Here is a 21,019-nt window from a genome sequence, read left to right on the forward strand (position 1 = left end):
TTAGGTTTTCTATCTTCAAAGCATAACAACCCCTTCATGATGAGGTTTTGAACCTTTAATATCATAACCGCAAAACTTTTCGTAGAGTGGCTAAAATCTCCAGAATGATATCTGTATGAATTTTTGACATCTTGTCAATCTGGACACAAATAAATATTAGGTCTTGGAGGAACATGTTCTAGAAGGCCACTTTCGAAGAGGAATGGTATCAAGTCTGAATATGACCCTAGAATTGGAACGAGATATATCCTCCTATTTTTCTTCTTATTCTTTTTAGCTTTCTTTACTAGAATTTGAACTTCCTCTATGCCTTTCTTCTTCTTCTTTGAGTCAGACTTAACTTTCGTGTCAGAAGTTTCAACATCAATTTTCGCTTTTCCTAACATGATATGTGTCACATTTTCTGGAATCTTACCGATTGTTGGAGTTGACTTGGATTAACACACTCCCCAATAGGTTCTTGATCATCTTCTATCCTCACATTGGCTGCACAACCAACATTTATATTTTCACTCAAAGTCTTCATATTTTCTGGCATAATATAGTCCTCTAACGATTTCTCCCTATATATCACTGTAATTATCATGCTCATCAACTTGGACATATGTTCTCTGGATTCAACTTTGAACTTCCTTGATTCATCAATCATTTCTTGTTAGGTCTTTACGAGTTATTCCATGATTCTCTTGATCTTACTAACATGTGTTAATATCTCATTCATCGCTTTCGATCTTTCTATAGACACGCCCCAGGTAACTTCAATTTTCTTTCAGAACTTCTGTCATAATATCCTTCACAAGTTACTCTCACGTTTTCATGATTAATGTATGTAAAAATGCTTATATTAAAGCATTATGAATGCAAATGTAGATGCAAAATGAAGATGCAAAATGAAAATTAAAATGGTGTTAATTCCATACGTGAATACCATAGAATAACCTTCATTTAGACAACAAAGTTTCATTACACCAGGTAGTCAAAATTAAAATTGTGATTCTTAATTTCTTAATTTCCTTGAACCATACTATTCATGGAATTTAACATTGCACCCAAAGTTGTTGATGTACTTTGTAAAATTTGATGATGACTGATGTCCTTAAAGTATTTATGGTTGAATCTTAAGATCTCCATTTTTACTTCCAATATGAAGTGTTTTTCATGTCTTCGTGAAGGATCTTCCCGTCTTTGGTATGACTGCATCTATCTCTTCAGGAAACATCTTACCCTTTGTGTCTTGAAAGGAATTCTTCAACCAGCTTTAAATTTCTTCATTCATCAGACATCTATCTTCATGAATCGTTTGAACATCTTTGGATCTCCTGGTTTTGACTACATGGTTAATAGTTTCTTATCTGATCATGAACAATCTTGTTTACTTAGTCAATCACTTGAGAATTAACACCTTTGGATGACATGAAGATACAAATGCAAGAAAATAAAATAAAAATAAAATAGAAACAGAACAAAATGGGTTAGTACACATAAGATATAGACCAATGTAGTAATTACTATAAGCATTGAATAAAACTTACCCTTACAGGTTGACTACCTATACTTGGTATAATAAATCCTTCCAAAAATTCCTAACCGCATGATATCTAGTTCTCAGGCATTTATTCAAAACATCAAATTATTCTACCAAAGACTCATAGAAGTTTTTCCTTGTGTACACTTCTCACTGGATTTCTAAGGGAAGGTCAAGCTCTATAGTCATGGGCTCACTATATGCTAAGTTCGTCTCCAGGACAAGAGATACTCAAATTTTCCTTGTCGGTGTCCCCTTGTGCTACCAGACCCTCAATCCTAGCCGATCATAGGCTTTCAGATCGTGTTCCATTCGAGTGGAAACATTTCCTTATATTCATACGGAAGTGAAAAACATCACGAGGACCATAAGGCGTGAGCTATAATAGTGGTCCACTATCCCATACGGAGGTGAAAACCACACGAGAGAGTAGTTTCTCACTCCTACTTAAATTGAACGGAGTGGGGTTTTAGCTCATATTATGCGAATGCAATTGTGCAGTGTGTGAGGAAAAGCAAAAACAAAACAAACAACACAAAAAAAGGTTCTCAAATTCTTGAACATTTTATTTAATCTGAAAACATCAAGAAACAAATCAGTAAAACTATATATTAGTTAATCAAATTATAAACATAAAATTTATTTAAACCAAACAAGGGATCAAAAACTAAATTAGAACGAACTTGTAATTTTCATTCCAAAGACAATTAATTAATTGACTAAACAACTTGACTCTCTAAAAAACTGTTCCCTAGAGAAGTCGTCAAGCTGTCGAAACGATCTTTTCTAAAAAAAATTAATTTTTAAAATGTGATTTTTAAATATCTCATCTCTAATAATTTTGTAATATTTTAATAAATAAACATGGTTTGAGGAGTCACCACCAATCTTTGATTAGGGTGTGATTGGGCACCAAAAAACATATTTGTCATTTTAATAAAAATATTACTTTTAATTAAGACAACAAATTTATGATATGCATTACCAAATATTTAAGTTCGGGAGTCGGTTATGCGTGGAGAAGAATAAACACCCCCACAGCGCCCTAAATCGGTACCTAGTCGATTAATAGTTATCTTTGCAATGTAATTTACAAATTCGAGTTTAATTTAATTTAAGATCTCATACAAATAATATTCTTTGAATTTTAGGATGAAACAATAATATTTAATTATTTTCTATCAAGAAGAATCGACCTCTCATGCCTTAAAGCAGTCAATTCCTACTCCAATTGAAAAAAAGAAATATTACAATTCCATTCTAAAGTTAATTACTAACTCAAAATTTAACTGCATAAATAACAATAAAATAAAACAAATTAAATATAAAATTTCTATTTAAAATATATTCTTTGAATTTTAAGAGGAAAAACGGTAATATTTAATTATTTACAATCGAGAATAAATGACATCTCTTTCCTTAAAGCAGTCATTTATTATTCCAATCGAAATAAACAAAAATTACTATTTCATTCTAAAATTCAATATTAATTCGAGTTCTATTTATTTTTTAGATCCCATTAAAAATACATACAAAAATAAAACAAAAATTACAAACATATACCAAGCAAATATGATTAATTAATTATTTTACCAACCTTTAATGAGAATAAGGATGTTTAATTATTTAAATACATCGAGACAAAACCTTAGATCCGATCTAACAATCTTTTCTCGGTGAATTTAATCAAAAGAACATAATCTTTTTCTCAGTTCCAAATTTTAATGTAACCACTTTTATTAGTTTCACTTGGTATAATACCATTTTATTTTAAGAATATTGAAAATGACCTCTTATTCTTTAAGACAGTCACTTCCCCTAATCTCAAAATAATTGGATAATCCTTTAGTCAAATTATTTTGATCAAATCAAGAAATGCTTATGAGGGTACCATGTAAATTAATTAAAATTAAATCTTAAACCTATATGCCATAAATTACACGAATATTTATATTTCATTATATCAATATATATTTTATACATGGACAAGATTCAAAGCACACACAATTCGTATTATACAAATATATGACTAAATAATAAAACTAAAAATTTTAATGTCACAACAACAAATCGAACAAATAGTATAACATTTAATACAAGAATATACATTACAGGCACTCAAAAGGTAATAAACCCATATATTTAGGACCAAAATGAACATATTTGAAATTACATGTTGGAAATTAAAGTACATAAAAACAAATAAGTAAAGGTGACCAAACTGTAACATGCAAAAAATTGTAGGGAATAAATAATGATTAGTCATTTTTTACAAGCTTAAAAATACACTATTAAATACAAAAGCAAAAATTTCAAAATCAGTCCAATAAAATTAACATAAAATTAAATAATCACTACAAATGACTAGAATGCAAAAACACGCTTAAATTAGGAAGGCTAAAAACAAATATACAAATAATATATAACATGCATGAAAAAAGGGTAAATAACAAGTTTGGTCCTCTCACATGACCAAAATGTAAAAATGCACTAAACTATGGGGGACTAAACAACAAATATTTCAATAAATATATTACATGCATGAAAAAGGATAAATAATGATTTTTTTCCTCGCAGGTGACCAAAAGTATTTCTATAAAACACATTTTTTTATTTTTTTTCATTTTAACCCGAAAAACTCAAAAAAATTATAAAATCCTCTCAACTTTCTCCTCTCCTTCCCTCAACCAGCTCCCCGCCGGAGTCTTACCACCACTCCAGCCGCTGTTCCAGCCACCACACATGGCGGTTAAATCCCTTAAACCTAGTCCAAACATCCTAATCTATTACCTTGGACCTCGATATGGGGTTAAAACTCACCGAAAACCACTCCTAGCTATAACAAAAAACACTCGATGCTCGGTCTTCCCTTGCTTCGACCATTGTGAAAATAAACCGACCTTTCAGTTCATCTCCTTCCTCAAGTAACTACTCAATCTATTCTCTCTCTTTTTTCTACAAACATTTATATTTTTTGGTATTTAAAACTGAAAAAGTTTACTTTGAAAATTTTCTGGTTTTTTATTTGCTTTGAAATAGTGGGAAAAAATCATCCCTTTTTACATGTTTATTTCAGTTTTATATACCTGAAATCTTTACAGATTAACTATATCTGTGAACCAAGGTATTGACTTCTGCTCCATCATTAAGCTTTCCTCTAGGAATTCCTCATGAATGGGAGGATCAACTGTAGTGATTGGAAGTCGACTTAAGTGATTGGCTACCAAATTCTCACATCATTTCTTATCATTGATTTCCAAATAAAACTCATGGAGGAGTAATATCCAACAGATTAGTCGTGGTTTCTCCTCTTTTTTTCTAAGCAAGTTCTTCAAGGCTGCATGATCAGAAAAAAACAACAACTTTAATGCCAAGAAGATATGATCTAAACTTATCTAATGCAAAAATGATAGCAAATAATTTTTTCCGTTGTCAAATAATTTCGTTGTGCGGAATCTAAGGTACGTGATGCATAGACGATAACGTGAGGCTCTTTATCGATTCTTTGTCCGAGCACGGCTCCAACACTTCCATCCGAAGCATCACACATGACTTCGAAGGGAAAATCCTAGTTTGGCGGTTGGACTATGGGTGTCCAAACCAACTTTTCCTATAAAATGTCAAATGATTCTCTGCATTGTTGGTCGAAATTGAAGGTTTTATCCTTCAGTAATAACTCGCAATGGTTGTTCCACCTTGGAAAATCCTTAATGAATATGCGGTAAAAACCTACATGACCAAGGAAAGAACGAATTTCCCTCACCGTAGTGGGGTAAGGAAGTGAACGTATTATATCGGTTTTTGCTTTATCTACCGTAATTCCTTTAGAAGAAACAATATAGTATAAAATTAAACCTTTATCAACCATAAAATGACACTTTTCATAATTCAAAACAAGGTTTAATAGACACTCATTAAATGAATTACCGTAGACAACAAAGTCATCCAAGAAGACTTCAATACCTTTCTCAATATAATCAGAAAAAATACTAATCATACACCTTTGGAACGTGGCAGGTGCATTGCAAAGTCCGAAAGGCATTCGTCGGTAAGCAAAGGTTCCGAAGGGGCATGTCAATATCATATTTTCTTGATCTACAGGTGCTATTGGAATTTGGAAGAAACCTGAAAATCCATCAAGACAACAATAGTTAGTTTTACCGGCTAACCTTTCTATCATTTGATCTATGAATGGAAGATGAAAATGGTTTTTCGGGTTAATGAATTCAACTTCCTTTAATTGATACAAACTCTCCATCCATTCTGAACTCTTGTTGGTACAAGTTCTCCCTCAGAATTTTCGATCACAGTAACTCCTATTTTTTTATGAACTACATGTATCAGACTTACCCATTTACTATATGAAATTGGATATATAATATATGCATCAAGGAGTTTTTGTATCTTTTTTTTTACCACTTCCATCATTGGTGGATTAACCTGACATTGTCTTTCACGTATCGGTTTTGCACCTTCTTGGGGTTTTAATTTTGTGCATACAAGTGGATGGACTCAACCCTTTTATGTCGAAGATAGTCCATCCTAGAGCCTCCTTGTGTGCACGCAAAACCGTTATTAAATCTCTTTTTTCCTCCTCGGACACTCCTTTCGATATGATCACTGGAAAAGTGTTATTTGCTCCGAGGAAGGCGTATTTCAAGTGATCCGGCAACAGTCACCTACAAAACAGAGGGTAAAACTTTAGCCTTATAATAAATCAATTTCAATTCGGCATAATCATAATATATGTTCTCATCATGATCTTCTAGCTCCCTAAATAGATCAAAGGAAAAATTTGTCTTTAAAAATTCATCAGCCAAATGATCAATTATATCAACATAATTTATACTTTCCACTTTGTCAGGATATCTCATTGCCTTATACATGTCACACTTAACGACCTCACCGTCAAATTCCATTGTTAAAATCCTGCTCCGTACGTCAATTTTCGTGTGTGCAATACTTAAGAAATGACGCCCCAATAGGATATCAGAGGATGTGCTTGTGAAATCATTCTCCATGTCAATTATATAAAAATCATCGGGAAATATTAAGTCGTTTACCTCCACCAATACATTCTCTAAGAGTCCTTCCGGATAGATCACCGATCTGCCGGCAAGCTGAATTATGATATTTTGTATCCTTCAAAGGCTCATTACTAATCATTTTGTAAATAGATAGAGGCATTACATTAATAGAGGCGTCAAGATCACACATGGCTCGTTTTATCCCAACTTTACCAATTTTACAGGGTATTGCTAACAAAACTTGGTCTTTTAGTTTCGGTGGTAACTTTCGTTGGATGACAGCTGAGAAGTGTTCTCCCAAATTGAACTTCTTGACCCCAATAAGCTTCCTCTTTATCGTACGAAGATCTTTCAGAAACCGAGCCTACCTTGGAACCTTTCGGATAACCTCAAGGAGAGGTATATTAACCTCAAGGAGAGGTATATTAACTTCCACTTTCAAAGTATGTCTAGTATTTCCTTTTCATCTTGTTTATCGCTTTTAACTAACCTCGATGGAAAAGGTGGTGGCACATCATAGGGAGATGACGTTGGATCTGTTTGTTCTTCGTCACTCTTATTCTGGACCTTGAATCATTAGTCTTCTTCCCTTTTTAGATTACTTCATCTTTTAGAACAGGTGGCGCCACTACTGTACCACTCTGAAGAGTGATGGCACTGACATTCTCCCTTGGGTTTATGTTGGTTTGAGACAGAAGCATACCTTGTGATTCCAAGCATCCTACGGTTTGAGTCATTTGGCTTATATGTTTTTCCATTTCTTGGAAGTGGTCTTCAGTACGAATCTAATTTTTTCCCTAGGAAAGTGCTAACCTCTCGACAATTGACTATAACGATGTCTTCTGCGGTTGTTGTGGTGGTGGAGGTGGTCTCGCTTGATAACCTTGATTCGACTTTGAGTTTTGAGCATAACTGAAATTCGGATGATCCCTCCATCCTGGGTTGTAAGTATTGTTGTAGGGATTATAAGAATGACAACGGGGTGGGTTCGGGGCGGGTTTTACTCCCCCGAACCCAAAATAAATCCCCGTCCTCGTCCCTGCCCCGATCCCCATCGAGTTTTTTATTGGGATGCCCCGTCGGGGATTTTTTTGTCCCGACCCGATCCTGAGAAAAACTGAGTAGTTTTCATAAAAAATAAAAAAGCGATCACGAAAAATGGAAAAATAGTCTACATGATTTACAATTCAAACTACAGTCACAAATTCAAACCCAATTCTAAATAATTGTCTAAAGTCCAAAATAAAACACATACATAATTAAATACAAACTTGTTCCGATATTCAAATCATACAACGAAGATGCATCATGCATATGTAATATTAAGTCAAATAAAGTCATCCAAAATCGTCGTGTCACTTTTGTCACTTTCTTCAGTAGCTCCCTACATTGAGAAATTTATCAATAAATCAACCAAATTTTACTTTAATAATTATAAAAGCATATTACCAAAATAGTTCTTCACACCAACTACTTCCTAGTGATTTTAGATAAGTTTTTTTTAACAAATGCAAACGGTACTGATGAAGTAATAAAAGCCAAATGAAAATTTAGCTAGCAAGTTTTAAAAGTTGGATAAACCCAGAAATTAAATGACCATTAGTGTGAAGTAAGAAAAAGGAAAGCTTGTACTAGTATTAAATCAACGAAATCATTGCCACACATAACAAGGAAAAACATTTTATAGTTTCATTCCCCCAAATCACGTATATTATACAAGAAATGGGGATTGTTTTCAGACATAAATGATGTAATATGTAACCAGTAAGAATTTGGTGGAGCTGAAATTGATAAAACTATAAAAATTAGACTCCTCTTTCGTTTGTTCATGGTGAAGTAAATCACAGAAGCAGCTCACATGAAAATGGTTGACATGCACATGCCAAATAGTAATGTTTTTATAAACATTATTTACCTCATCCACGTCATAATCATATTCAACAAAGCGACAATATGCCTCAGTCTCTTCCGAACAAGTTTCTATAAAAATAACATAAATTATCCTTTAACACAAATATTATACAAAAAGGAAATGACATATAAGTTAATATAGAATATAGTGTTACCGACTTACCTCGAATCTCATTCAACAACCAACTTTGTGCACACATTAAAGACTCCAAAGTTTTTGGATGAAGTCGACTTCGATGTGGACTTATTAATCTTCCACTAGTGCTGAATGCGGATTCTGAGGCAACAGTGGAAACAAGAATTGCTAAAATATCTTTTGCTATCCTTTGAAGTGTCGGATATTTACCTACATTCATCTTCCACCAACCCAACAAATCAAGATCCACGTCTTTAGGCAAAAGTTTCTCTTTCAAGTAGTTGTCCAATTCGGCCATATTACCCGAGTCATCATTCTCAGTAGCTATTGAAGCAATGTCGGACAAGAGTTCTTTGAATCCACTATGATACTCAGATTACAATCCCAAACTCATGGAAGATGAACCATGCACACCACCTATAGTTTAATAGAATTAATGTTTAATTTAGTATAAAAATAATTATAAAGTTGATATTTTATAGGTAATACGATAATACCTTCATAGCTTCTTGCACATGATCGGTAGATTCTATTATTTAATAAAGTTCTAACAAAATCCTCAAGAGTTTTAAATTAACCTTTGCCTTTTTCAGGTCCATAAAGTACATGCATAAGCAACTCTACAAATTTTAACTTGTACCGGAGATCTAAAACCGCCGCCATCCCCATAATCCCATGAATTACATACCAATATATCAACTTAGAAAGCATTTTATACGCCATCATACTAATCTCATCAATTCCTGATTTTGTCCACTCACGCAAAGAATAACCAATCTCACATATCAACGAGAAAAAGATATTCGCCGTAGGACTTGTTACTAGAAAACATAAGAGTTACCTCATAAAATAATTGCAGTCTTTCACATATCTCCTTTGCTAACTCCCAATCAAGCTCTGTTGGCAAACAAGTACCTTGACTCTCTTAGCTTTAATCGCATAAAACATCTTTATAACGTATAGCGACACTAAGCATAAAAAAAGTAGAGTTCCATCGAGTCTTGCAATCATGATCTACTTCTTTGTGTATTTTATTCCTAGCCGATGAGCTGCTTCCTCAATTCTTTGCCCTCTTTTGTGATACACCCTAAAACTAAACATTATCTCTAATTCTTTCAATCCTCCTCGATCATAGATAAGCCATCTTGAACAATCAATTAAGAATGTGCGCGCAACAATACATATGAAACAACTGACCTTTAAACATGAGTGATCTTAATGGAAGATTTTCCAATAACCTGTTGATAATTGCATCATTTGTGGTACAATTATCAACGGTAACAGTAGATAACTTTCTATCTAGATTATAATCACATAACAACCATAAAGCATCAGCAAGAACATCAGTTGTATGGCACGAAATAAACCTGTTTACAAATTAATGCGTTAGGATAAGTGAAAAAAATACAATTAAACTAACTTATATTATAATATACCTCATGATTCGACTTTGCAAGTTCCATTGCTCATATATGAAGAGTGAAGTGACTGCCATAACCCTTTTCTTTGATGGTGGTTGTCCACATATCAGTAGTAATTGCTACCCTACTTGTGTCCTCCCTAATAACTTCATAGTTATTTCCTTTCAACTCGTAAAATTTAAGATGTCATTCTTGACGGTATTTTGAGATGGAACCTTAAACAAAGGTTGAAGGCCTCTAACAAATTTCCTAAACCATGGTGCTCTACCAATGAAAGAGGATACTCGTGCAAATATCATCTCCGTGAGATATTTCCTTAAGTGTTTGCATTGAAAGTGTAGTTGGAGAGATATGAGAACTGCCATCAACTTTCTTTTGCTCCTTTACCAAGATGCCTTGACATATATTTCTTACCGTTCGTCTTGGACAACGTTCAAAATGGTCTAGTAAATGTTTTGTGCCGTTTTTGCTATTTCCTCCTAATTTTTTTTGGCAATAGTTACATTCCGCCTTATCTGCACCATTAACTTTCATTTTTTTAAAATGGTTCCACACCACTGATCTTTTCCTTTTAATGCCGGACTTTTCATCATCATCAAAAGTTTCATGGGTATTAGACTCGTTTTGAGTATCAGACTCGTTTTGTGTAGCAGAGTTATATGGGAGTGGTTGATTGGAATCTTTTACCCCTTGAATGCTTCCTAAAGGACTAGGAGTAGGAGTGTTTGATGTAGATTTATTACCATGTGATTCCATATGACCTGAAAAAAACATATATAACAATTAACTTTGATACATTAAAACAATGATCAAAAGTATAACTGTAGAAGTAACCATTTATAATTCATAAAATAGAATGTCTAAAAATGAATTACATAAAAAGAAGTATCTTGTGAAATTATTTTTCACGGAATCCCTTTTCTTCCCAAAGGACTCCAACAAATGCCCCATTCTCAAAAGTCAAATCTCAACAATACAATATAAGATTAAACCCCTTTTTTTCTTTCAGAAAAGCTATATGCAGTGACAATTGAAGCAAACTTTAAAACCAATGACTTCATATAAGTTAGTGCCATAGCAGCATTCTAAAATTTTGTAAGCTGCAGTTACCCAAACACATTAAATCACCAGTTCACCATCACCACAATCCCCAGGTTTTCCTAATAAATACTTGAGATCACATCCAGTTCAACTAGGGAAAAGAATTCAAATAACTAGTAATCTTCAATACAGGCACTACAGTAGACCAAAAAGGTTTTGGTCGACAAATCAAAAGTAAAACTCTTCTGTTGAGAAAGATCAAACTAGGCTTTTATATTTAGTTTTCTAATATTATCGAATTATTTGGTTGAAAGTTGTAATGTTCATGAAAGAACAATTGGGCATAAACACCTTACTAATGCATTGATATGACCTTTGTTTTCTTAGTACGTGGTTTCCCACTGAGGGGTATCTATCAATCCTAATACTAATGGACTAGTTTAAACCTCGCAAGTCATTTGACCCCAAAGAGTAATGTGTACAGCTTTGGTGTCTTTCGGGATGACGGGTAATGGATGACGAGGTAGTGGGTTTTTCTGAAGACACTGGTTGATTGGGAAAACCCTTCCTAAGTGACAACAGTAAAATGCTAAGGATAATGGACACAAGGCTGGGGGGATAGTACTCTAAGAAAAGAGCACAAGCAGCTGCTGCTCTTGCATTACAATGCGTACACATAGATCCAAAGATTCGACCTTCCATGGCCGATGTTCAGGCTTTATTGGAACGAATCCATGCAACAATGGATGCCCAAGAACACCTCCTCAACAGTCACATAAAAGCTGGATTTTCATAGGATTAAGCATACAAATGGCCCTCGCAAGGAAAGAGTTCCAACTGCAAATTCACGTTGAAATGTATAGAAAAGTAAACCCATAAAGGAAGTACGAACCTGACGTTACCGGGAGTAATTTAACCGTAGTTCATAAATGAATTGATCGATGAAGGAAGATTTGTTGATGGGAAAATTGGATCTAGAGAAAGAAGAGAGCAGCCGCTAATAATCGTGGAATAGCAAATACAAGGGGAAAGTGGGACTGAAAGTGGAAACCTAGGTTAAATGTTATTTTTATTATATTTAATTAATATAAAATATATAAAATATTATATATATATTCGGGCGGGGCGACCTTGTCCCGGACCAGAACCCGAACCCGAAAAATCCCCGAATTTTACCCCGATACCTACCCAATATTATTCAAACCCGACCCGAACTTAGTCGGGTTTCCAAACTATACATTTTAAAAAACGTATATACATATTGAAATAATGGCTAAATTTAAATATATGCAAAATTAAACATGTAAAATTTGAAATAAACCAGTGACTTAAATGCACATTCATTGCAAATTTGGGAGGACTAAACCTTATTATTTCCAAATAAAAGCCTGTATAAATAACCACATAAAAGATGCAAAGCTAATTAATCAAAACACCAAAAAGCTTAATAAAATGAAAAGTATGGTAACAGTACTAAGGTATAGGTACACGTGAACTTTTAATAGACATAATATATAAAAACTTATTTTAAGCTAATACATGTGACCTTTTAATAAATATTTAATATATAATCTAACTAAAATAAAAACCTAACCTATTATTACAATAACTACTCATCCACATCACGCTCATCTTCACTCTCCACTCATCTTCTCCTCTCTCCCATAATCGGCAAAACCAAGGACCACCACAAATCCTTACCGGAAACACTCAAAACCACACCCCAATCAGACCGAAGCTTCGCCCTTTCCCGATGCTCGCCTGGCTATCACCGGTTAACCAGACCCTCAGACCCCTTTCCATTCTCTCCACTCACTACGCTCGAAACCTCAACCACCATAGCTACCTGTCGGCCCCCTAACATTGACACACTAAACCCGAGCACTACTGGATTCAACCGAAGCCAACACCGTTACTCTCTATCGCTCGAGCGAGACGAGAGCTAACCCCCAATTGCCATATATGGTTATAAATCAGCCTTATTTTACTCTGATCATCCCTAAACCAAACTGAGAAAGCCAGACAACCCTTTAAATCTAAGCTTTGACCTTCACTCCCAGAGAACGAGAGAAGCCTAAGCCTAACCTGAGCAAACCGAGACGCTTCAACCTCTTATCTTCTAACTACTAACGAAGCCTTGTATAACTCCCTTGTATATAACGAAAGGGAATTCCCTTTTTACACTTGTTTTGTTGCTTAAACACGAAGGGAGAAATGCCCTTAGTTTATATTGTTCAGTTAATTGCTTTTCGACAAAAATGGTCAATGGTTCCTCGTTTTTCTGGTGAATTCCTAATCCTCTCTCGTTCTTTTTTTCATTTCTGTCTGTGGTCACTGGTTCTTCTAGTGATTGCTTTGGATAATTGCTAGTATTTTCGCTCCGATAATTCTCTCTTTTTCTCTATGTTCATTTTTTTGGCTCTCAGTTAATTGCTCCCCTTCTCTGTATGTGTTCTCCTCTTTTTCTTTCACCCTTTTTAACCCCCACCATCTGGTTGTTAACTGTTAAAAACCGATCTTGATTTTCCTTCTTTTTTGCATGCAACTGCTGATGACCATTGGGCTTGAGATGGGCCTCCATCTGGTTTGGGATCGGGTTAGGTTGCCATTGCTTCAGGTCTGCTCTGACATAACCCCGGATAAATCGAGTATCTACAGCTACCCCTCTTTGCTCATTGTTGTGTAACGAGAATAGAGTAAAGATCAAAAGATGATCGAGTTTGTCCGGTCATGATAACTTCAAAATATTAAAGCTCTCCACTGTTACTTCGGGATAAATGAAACTTGAAAAATCTTCAAATGACGGGTCTGCTCCCTCTTGTTTAGGGATTAAGGAAATCGAACAATCTTCTAAAAATAGGTTCGCTCCCTATTGCTTCAGGGAGTAGAACTCGAATAATCTTCTGCTTACGAGTTCGCTCCCTCTTGCTTCAAGGGGTAGAACTCGAACAATCTTCTGCCTACGGGTTCACTCCCTCTTGCTTCAGGGAGTAGAAATCGAACAATCTTTTGCCTACGGGTTCGCTCCCTCTTACTTCAGGGAGTAAAACTCGAACAATCTTCTACCTATGGGTTCGCTCCCTCTTGCTTCAGGGAGTAGAACTCGAACAATCTTCTGGTGTGATTCTGCTTCACTATTCTTCTATGAAGGCTCAACTTCGAAGGTTAAACCTGAAAATCAAACTTTACCACTCATTAATGTTTGCTTGAAGATTTGAAAAACATTATACTCGAAAAAATTAGAATTTAAGAGAATCTTTGAGAATCCATTTCTCTTGTGGGGAGCTTGTCTCGCAATAACTAGATATAAGAATCTTCTTAGACTCGGCTGCTATCTGAACCTCTCTCTTCGTGGGACCTTGAATTTGTTAATGACTCCTTGTGCGTATTTCTTTTTAATCAATTGATTTGCTTCTTTGTACTCTAGAACCTTCACTTTCCTCCCACATCTGATGATCTAATGGCTTGCAGCAACGCTCTTTCGAGAAGGCTTAAAATGGCTCGAATGACTTATCATCTTGCTCGAAAGACTTACAAATGACCCGAAGGATTTCATCATCATGCTCGAAAGACTTACTGATGGATTTGCTTCACTAGTCTTCGGTGAAGGCTTAAAAATTACCCGAAGGATTTAATCATCATGCTCAAAAGACTTACTGATGGCCCAAATGACTTCATCATCATGCTCGAAAGACTTACTGATGGGTTTACTTTACTACTCTTTCGTGAAGGCTTACAAATTTCCCGAAGGATTTAATCATCATGCTCTAAAGACTTACTGATGGCCCGAAGGACTTCATCATCATGCTTGAAAGACTTACTGATGGTACTTACTGATGGGTTTGCTTCACTGCTCTTCTGTGAAGGCTTACAAATTTCCCGAATGATTTAATCATCATGCTCGAAAGACTTACTGATGGCACTTACTGATGGGTTTGCTTCACTGCTCTTTTGTGAAGGCTTACAAATTACCCTAATGATTTAATCATCAAGCTCAAAATACTTACTGATGGCCCTAAGGATTTAAGCATCATGCTCGAAAGACTTATTGATGGCCCGAAGGGCTTACTAAGTGCGAAATTTTGGAAAAAAAATCCTTTTTAGTTTTCAAAGGTTTCATTTTCTTAAAACATCACTTTCTTATTTTTCAAACTCATTTGAAAACATCCTACCCGAAGGTCTTATGGATGGCCTGAATGATTTTTAATCATCATGCTCGAAGGACTTACTGATGGTCCCAAAGGACTTAAATTGTTTCCTGGGTAAGAAACCTTACTTATTTTTCAAAATCTCAAATTTCATATTTTAATGAGAAATCATTCTCATTTTAATTCATAAAATTACTTAAAGGTTGGGCCTCGTTACCCGCTTCAAAGTAATACTTCCTCTGCGGATTGACCCCTGTATTTCTCAGGTTCTGCCTCTCTAAACATGATTCCCTGTATTTATGTTTAACTTCTACCTTTCAATTTTCGGGATTTTAACATCCTGCATCTTCTCTTTTCACAGGAAGATCTGTCAAAATCATGTGTTTATGCATGAAACATGAATGCAATGAAATGTATCAGTGTAATTCATTTTCTTTTATGCAAATGATGTTCTTATGAATGCATAAATGTCGATTCAATCTTTATTTGACTTCAAAGTGGCGAACTCAGTCTTCTTTTACTTGACCATTCCTTCCAGGGTTTGCTTTAGATACCCATGTTCATAATTTCCAAATTATATTTCTGAAGAGCCATCTGATCTTCTTCTATCTTCTTGTTGTCTTCTTTTTCTATCTTCATTTTCGGAGAAATTTCTTTCTCTCTCCACTTCTTGCTATGGTCAGAAATACGACTATGTTGCCCCATTTCCGTCATTGGCTTAATTACGCTTTCTGAGTTGTTCTTTCAGGACTCTGCCATTGATTGATGCTCGGTTGGTTTGTTTTACAGGGTAAGCTCTGCTCAAATTCACGGTCCGCCCCTGACACTTCAAGTCGTGAGACTCATTCTCAATATCTTCTTGGTCTGAATCTTGTCATCCCAACATGATATGGGTTTCTGGTCATGACCCAAAGTGGGTACTCATGGATTTCTTCGTGCCCAACATATCCTAACTTGAATTTTCTCATTCTGGTGTCACTACATAGTAGTTTGGTCAAGTAGTTTGAGGGTGTCTCTTCACATTGTCATAAACACTTAAGAAATGATCAATTCTTCTAACAAAATGTCTTGAATTTTATACAAGTTGTAATATGTGCCCCTTCTGAATAATGAGATCATCTTCTTCTTGATGGGTAATTGACAAAGTCAAGTTCTATTCTTCATTCATTATGTTCTCTTGTACCATCTGCTTCAACATTGTGGAATGCTTCATGATCTGGAATCACTTATTCCTTTTCTCCAATAGAGGCATAATGAGTCTTACAAGCTTCAAAGACCTTTCACACTTGAAACTGTCATGTTTGAAAATGTTTTTCCCTTTTATCTTATTATAGGGATCAAAGAATGAAAGAATTTTTATAAAACATTGTCCCTTAATTCAGGCTCACAATCGAATCAAGTTATAACCATGAGTTCACGTAATATCAAAAAAATCAATATCTCTTTAATGTTTTCAGGGTTATAGCTCTTTGAAAAGTGTCAAAATTGATGGGTTGGCTTTATATTTTTTAAGGTTTCGACCACCAAAATTTCATTTCCCGCTCGATCGTCGTGAATATTTTAACATGCAATTCTTTCTCGGCTTGGTATTTTAATCGGATACGGACAAAATGACGCAACTAGCATAATAAATTACTAGACTTTCTAAAACACTTCTATTTCAGTTCTCTGAAATCTTTCATTTGTTCAAGCTTCGTAGACTCCTCCAAGAAAGGCAATGCAGAAATATCGGTCTAAAAATGAAATTCCTGAGTGCTCGTGTGAAATTGACTATAATAGGTGTTCCTTAACTCCCTTAGTCCATTTTTACCGAAACTCATTATTCAAAAAATTAATTTAATTTGCCATTATCTGGCTAGCCGAAATCAGCTTTATTGTAATTTGTCTCTATCAGGCTAGTTGAAGGGTTAATCTCATCACAAAGTCTTTGACTTGACAATCACAGTGGAGCATACACCAAATTGCCAAGTACCCGATCAAGGTCATGGTTTGAATATAATCTATTCATAAAGCCAGGGCTTTCGAGTTTCCTCTATAACCAATTGCCTTAGCCGAATAGCTCAGCTTTATTGTATACATATAATATAATCACCTTTATCAGGCTAGTTGAATTCTATCCATAAAGCCGGGGCGTTTAACCAATTGCTCTAGGGGGATAGTTCAAGCTTTATTATATACATATAATATTATAATCTGGGTATACGAATTCAATTTCTTAAGCTTGTCAAGAAAAACCTGTCATAGTCTAGGTGTTGTTGAAAGTCAGAAAATTTCATCGTTAGAGTTCAATTCCCAAGCAACTGACCTAAACTAGACTCATATAATCGACTATTCCATCCGTAAAGATCATAATCAACATTGAACGTCATCAATAGAAGTGTAATCTAGTCGATTTTGTAACATCATACACAAAAGATGTCCCATGTTGTCTGCTCCTATACAAACCTGAATACCAAGCCTCTTGTTCATTCCTTTATAATATGAGAAGGCTATATCGGTCCTTTCAAGAAAAAAATATAGTGTTCGATTGTATCTTCTGGGGGTAAGGTCCAGGGTCCTTGTTTTATCAGGTTTCAATAATGTCACTTTGTCAAAGAACAATAACTCTGACCATTTATATAGTTTTTTTTTAATTCAGTTGATATTCAAAGAACTTCAAATTGCAAATTTAATTCAATGCTCACTATCTTTAAAGTAGCATGAATTCATTTAAATATCATTACAAAAAAAACTGAGAAAACATAAAAACCAAGTTCAAACATGATGTTGCAAATGGAATAAAGCTTCATGATAGAATGAAATGATCTCTTCCTACCTAGGATGCCCCATTACCCATCTAATATCGTGCCACTTAAGTCAAACGAATGTTACATATTGCTCTTTGATGTCCCACTCAAGCTTGTCATCCACTGTTCCACATATTCCTCTGTTAACGTCCTATTTGACATAAGCATCTCCATTTCCTTTAACAACAGCCTACAGTTTCCCGTAGAATGCCCCAATGCCCCCAAGTGGAAATCACAAACACTATCTTGATCATAGCTGTGAGCAGAAGGGTCTGGTTGCACTTTAACTGGCCTCGGTGTGAGGTATTGACCTTCAATCAAATGGGGATACAGATCTGAGATAAGAGTTTGGAACACTTTCAAAGCATTTTTCGACCTTGGGACTTTCTTTGGACGTCTAGAGTAACCCGCTGCCCTTTTTCTTTTACGGCTGTGAGAGCTCTGGACGTAACATTCATTCACCTCATCAGCTTGTTCCTTTTGATCGGTTGGGTTTTTAGAAGTGTATTTCAAGTTTCCTTTGATGATTTCATCCTCAATTAACTCCCCAGCTATTATAAGATCCTTGAAGTTATTCGTCGACTTTCCCAACATTAACTCAAAGAAAGGAGCTGGAGGAGAATCGTGAAACATATATGATATTTCTTCTTCTAACAAAGGAGGCTGAACTTGTGCTGCTACTCCTCTCCATCTTAGGGCATATTCTTTAAAGCTCTCAGTAGCTTTCATTCTTATCTTTTGAAGGCCATGACGTTTTGGGGCTAAGCCTTTAACATATTGATATTGTCCCAGAAAAGCATCAGCTAGATTGACCCACGTCTTGATCTGTTCTTTGTTCAAACGACTATACCATACTACAGCTGGCCCAACAAGACTATCAAGGATGTAATGAATCAACAAATTTTTATTATTTAGGTACCATTCCATCTTTCTACAAAACATCTTCAGACGAATTATGGGACAACTAGTGCCATCATATTTCTCAAAATTAGGCACCCTAAATTCATGTGGGATGACCATATCGGGGACCAAACTGAGTTCTCTAGCTTCTAACTCCTTGTGAGGGGCATTAACAATCTTTATATCTTCAATGGCTTCATTCAACCACCTGAATTTGTCTTCAAATTGCTCAAAATTGACGAGGCTTATCCCTAGGTCTGAGTTAGATGCTCCAGGGAAAATTATCACTCTTGATGTACCAGTCTTGTGAGATTGATTTCCTTTATCCTCCATTTTCTCTTTACCAGCAGCCTGTGGTACCAACATCGGGATTATTTGATTTGATACACCTTGCAAGAACCCGATGCTTGATTCCTCGTATATTGCTGTGACCCGACTAACTGCTCTTGCAACTGATCATGTGATCCCTTATGAGATTGCTCCATTGTTTCCAATTGCCTTTTCATGACGATGAGGAAGTAGTATGAATGAATGATCTTGTTATTACTGTCACATAACATTCCATAAGTTATTTCCATGTTTTTATAATTAATGCATGTAAAATGCTTAAATAAATACATGTAATGCAAATGCAAATGCCAAATGCAAATACAAAAGGTGTCATTCCAGAGTGACCATCTTAAAACAACTTCCATTGAACACAAAGGTTTCGGTACATCAAACAAACTTTACATATAACGGACAGCTTTCGCTCCTAACTTTTCTATCTCATTCAAAAGCCAATTTAACTTTCATTCATGCTCGGGTGTTGAGTTGTCAATGTTCTTCAATTCTCTTGCAAAGCAAACTAAATCAACCCATTTATGAGCCACATCGCTTGCTTGAGTCATAACGTCTGTCATGCCTTTATCCTGCTTCTCTATCTTGAGTGTCGATTCTCGGAGCTGTAAACACTGCTGTTGAATCTTCCTTGCAAGAAAGTCATTATGGTTATGAAGCTCTTGCATAAGATCACTACAATCATCCACAATCTTCATCAACATCTTGTTCTTGGCTCTAACGACTTCTAGCTCAGTGTCATTCTCCGGCTTATGGCGTTTATATGAAATTTCCATCTTGGCAATGGACCTATTCAACATCTGATTTTCGGCCTAATATCTTCCCAAATTATCAACAACTATATTGCGTCTTTTTTCTGCAATTTGTAAATCATGAGAAAACTTCTCGGCTCGACCTTCGTGCATATTGCAATTCTTTCTCCACTGTTTAGTGTCATTCTTCAATTTAGCGACCCATGCTATCTACTCCTCTAGGACATTTCCTATGCCGGCAAGTTTAAAAGCTTGACTGATCATTTGGAAAACATTCTTCATGGCTTCCATCTCTCTACTCAATTTATCATTTTCTCTTCTTAGATGACGAATCTGAGCTTCGTACTTTGGTAAACAACCTTCATCTGGAATGTCTTCACAGATACCCTTACCTTTGGTCACTTTTGGTTCAAACTCAACAGGATAATCCGTTTTCAAACTGGGATGTCCTTTCAATTAAAACTCCAATACTCCATGATCTAGAAGAAGTTAGACTCGACGTTTGAAGGTAGAACAATTCTCAATAGAATGTCCTTGAATTCCAGCATGATATTCACAACGAACGTTGCAGTCATACCAACTTGGATATGGAGGTCGCAAAGGTTTCACATAATGCGGTGTGACTTCTCGGGCTTCTAACAGTTCATCATACAACTCCTTATATGATATTGGGATAAAATCACAACGAGAGCCACCTCTCAACTTGGTTTGAATTAGAGTTTCCATATTTATTTCCCCTGATGTTGGGAGGAGACTAGTAAACACCAACGAGTTCTGACTGCATGTCTTCTTTTCATCCTTCTGAACATCTATAGTTGCCACTATTTCCTTGGCATTTCCAAACAACTTGCTGATACGAACAATGATTGTGCGTGATTTCTCATACTGGCTAGAATCAACAGATTCTAAAGTAGTCCCTTGCGTATCTGACACCTCGAGATTGTTTTCATTGAGTTCTTTCTTTTCTTTTGTAGAAGTCTCTCTTCCTTTGGATAAAACATCTATTCCCATCTTGCACATTTGCTCTTTATCT

The sequence above is a fragment of the Hibiscus syriacus genome, unplaced genomic scaffold (genome assembly GCF_006381635.1).
Source record: "Hibiscus syriacus cultivar Baekdansim isolate YM2019G1 unplaced genomic scaffold, ASM638163v2 tig00110551_pilon, whole genome shotgun sequence".
Classification (NCBI taxonomy): Eukaryota; Viridiplantae; Streptophyta; class Magnoliopsida; order Malvales; family Malvaceae; genus Hibiscus; species Hibiscus syriacus.